Source organism: Staurois parvus, unplaced genomic scaffold (genome assembly GCF_062004578.1).
Source record: "Staurois parvus isolate SC_StPar_1 unplaced genomic scaffold, SC_StPar_1.0 ptg000390l, whole genome shotgun sequence".
In the NCBI taxonomy this organism is placed as follows: Eukaryota; Metazoa; Chordata; class Amphibia; order Anura; family Ranidae; genus Staurois; species Staurois parvus.
In genome coordinates, this window is record NW_028318186.1 from 2,041,986 (window position 1) to 2,045,639 (window position 3,654).

The 3,654-nt window shown below is 40.0% G+C and overlaps 1 pseudogene; it reads left to right on the forward strand.

The window, feature by feature from the left end:
* The first annotated feature begins 3,279 nt into the window (after positions 1-3,279).
* LOC149455537 (U2 spliceosomal RNA) lies at positions 3,280-3,396 on the forward strand (annotated as a pseudogene).
* The last annotated feature ends 258 nt before the right edge of the window (positions 3,397-3,654 follow it).

A 3,654-nucleotide genomic window follows, 5' to 3' on the forward strand; every position in this document is an offset into this window, starting at 1 on the left:
ACTCTTACAACCTCGAGATGGAATAATGTCATTATTGGTGAACCCTGTTCAAAATTATCCACTGTTAATTGGAAATGGAAAATTTCACTGTTCAAAGAGAAGCTTTGTGGCTGCTTTAACATTTTCAGAATGGCAATGTAGCTCTACTTATACAATGCCTTCAATTGTCCTCTGTTTTGTGTGTGCATTTGTGTTTGTAGATCAATAAGGTGGATTCTAACAGATGTGTCTAGGTCAAAATTAAAAAAAAAAAATCTAAATTTTGTTTCAATATGTGAACATTTCCCCATGTTTTATTCCTTTATAAATGATTCAAGTAAAGTCCCAGGCAGTGCTTACTAGGCTACCGAACTCCACCTATCCACCACCCCTCTTTGCCTCTCTGCACATGTGTAGGCATGTGTTGGGGGTGTAGTAAACGTGCCGACCTGAGAGTGAAACTGTTCCATTTCGTCAGGACTGTTTTTTAGTGATAAAAGGGGGGCTTTTATGGAAAATGATGCTTTTGCTAAAACATTATTACATAAGGATTTTTTTTCAAATAGACTTGAAAAGTTAATGAAATGTCTACTTTAATTAAATATATGAATAATTATAGGAGGACTGGAGATAATGGTGGTGGATTGTATGAACTTTCATGATGTAATTTGCCATAAAAAATAGAGGAGGAGATGATGTGCCTAAAGAGCTGAAAAAGCAATTTGGCCTTGACAACAATAACTAAGTAAGACTGATGTGTAGAACACTCTAGACCAGGAATGGGCAAACTATGGCCCGCGGGCCGGATTAAAAGGTCCGCCGGGAAAACTATTGACAATCCAAAAATACTTGGAAGAAGAGGGGTTGTAAGGGGAGAACATTTAGAGGGATTGGAGGAGGAATCCCTCATCCCTGGGGGTCAACCAACCTTTTGATCATTGTCATATACTCAGGGCTCTCAGATTGAGTTGCGAACTGGCTCTCCAAGGGGATAAAATTTTTGATTGTGATCATCGGGAAATTTAGTTGTTTTATCTGCTTGGAAGTTGAGTATGGGATAAAACCCACAATCTCTTACCTAATACTAACCTAACCTGATCCCCAAACTAAGACTTAACTCCTAACTAACTCTTTGTCCTTTATACTTGCCTCATCCAGCACTGGGAAAGCCATTCCAAATCCTCACCGCTGACAATTTATGTTGAAAGATAAGGGCACTGAGCCACCAGTGGCCAAAACTCATGATCTGAACTACAGATCACAGAAAAGCTCCATAAGGTGTGTAAAAGTATACACGTATATGTACATTGTGCGTGTGCTTGAATGAGTATTTTTGTTTTTCGTTTTTTTCTTTTCTTTCTTTTTTCTTTTTTTTTTCTTTTTTTTGCATTTCACATTTCCAAGTTCCAAAGTAGCAGATATGATATAAATACCAATAATTCTAAGCTAGTTTGCGGCTTATGCTACTCGAAAAAGGCTTTATCTCCTCACCTCCCCAAGGGGACCATCACTATTCATGCCAAAAGCTGTTTTTCAAACTCTTTCAACAGGCTTGTTCCCTGCTCACTCAAAGATAGTGTGTATGTGGAAGAGTTACTAATTTCTGCCCGGGTGTACATGCTGTTTATAAATTGTGATGTGATTATTCAAGGAATAATGCATTAAAGCTAGAAGACAACGTGGATCACATACAGATGCACCAAGTTCATGTGCCAATACAGTACATTTCTGTGGAATGTTTGACGTTCTTTGCCAGTAGATTGTTAGAACAGTGGTGAGCAATCTGAAAGATTTTGATAGGATTTAATATCCTATATGTTGTGTTAATTGACAGTAAACTGAACAGAACTAAGTTTTAATTAGCGACCTGTGTTTAAAAAATTTTCTTTTTCTGTGCATTTTTCTTTATTATGGCTAAGGCTAAATATTAAAAGTGTTATTTTTATATGCCTTTTTTAGCCATATTTCATATAAATAGTTCATATTTACCATGTTCAACCAGCAGGAGCAGCTATAAAGTTTACTGTTTGCCATTGTCTTGCAGTTCTTCACTTCTATAATGTAAAGGGAGTGTAATCTAATGTTAAATATGTAAAATGATTGGTAACTTAGCTAAGTGAAAAAGGCGAAGATATGTTCTCTTTGAATATACATTTATGTGCAAGGAAAGTTAAAAGACAGAGTTTTTGTTTGCATATAATTTAAAGATTATGTAAACCAAACATTTCATATTCCTGACATGTGCCTGCTGCACCATGTACTTGTATGAAAATATATCCTGTTCTCTGTGTAATGCTTCCTTTGTGTGAAATCCTTGCCAGTCCCTCTGTTTTCCTATTAAAAACTGACAACCAGGGGCGGACTGACCATTTGGAAACGCGGGCACTGCTCGAGGGCCCGGGATCAGTAGGGGGCCCCATGAGATGCCCCTGGTACCTTTTTCATAGGCTTTTTTGAGTTTGGGCAAGGACACAGGGACCCCATGATTCCCTATTGCCCGGGGGCCCCATGAGTTGTCAGTCCGCCCCTGCTGACCACACTAGAGTGCAGCGTGGCCAGTTCTCTAGCTGGACTGGAATTCAGCCTGCTCTCCTCCAATGTTCAGACTAGTCCTGATACCCCCCCCCTTCTGTACAGCCATTCACTGGGAAGATCAGTGAGTTGCTGTTTCTCCTCCCCAGCTCTCTAAGATCCTTATGCAGATCCTTTTTCAGCTGAGAACAGAGGGTATATGATCACTTATATAAAATGAAGAAAAAAAATGGTATTTATTATGTTTTTTTTATATCTATATGCAAATGTTTTGCCTCTATTCTTTTATTTCTATTTTAAACTGGTATGGTTTACATATACTTTAATGATTAGAACAAATGCAAGGTCACTTTATTTGTTAACGTATAACTAAATGCAAACCTTTTTTTTTAGTTTTGGACAGAGTGCACATTGCTTTTTGTGTCCCAGTTAGGGAGATTCACACTCTCTAATTGTCCTGTCTACCATTATCATTGAAAATGAAAGTAAAAAAGGCTCAAATTTTGGGTTGCCCCCAGAACAGTAATAAAGGGGAAATCTCCCAATTTAGTAAACTAGTACTGGCAAAACTAGTACTGGCAACCTTGGGGGGGGTTAAGGGATTCCTTTAATTTGCAAGGATTTCCTCTCATTTCCTGTTTTGGCTATGAGACAGGAAGTGAAGATAAATCTCCCCAATGGGACACAGGTGGCAAACAAAACCTGGCTATAACATTCCATTATTCTATCCAAAATGAAAAAAAGTTTTGCCTATAGCAGGGATGGGCAACTGTGTCTCAGCCTTTTGGCTAAGATCAAGTGTAGTATCTGTTCTTATCAGTGTCCAGTAGGGGTGCTCCACCATCATTCCTGCTTGGGGGGATGATTGGTTGTATAGTACTCCTGCTGGAAGGATGGGGGTCCTGATGGTTAGTACAGGCTGGAACAGAAACCGAGGCGCCCACAGGCAGTTGGGGCCCGGGAGTAATTCCCCCTGGAAAACCAGAGGGGCCCAGTTCCTCCTGGTTTGAACAGATCTACCTTGTCTGGCCAGGGGCCGGGGAGGCAGAAAGTCCTCAGAACAGTGCCCCCTGAGTGGTCGCCCCAGGGGTGCTCTTAGTAGCACATGGGAATGGGATCCCACAAGTGAAACGTGCACATGCT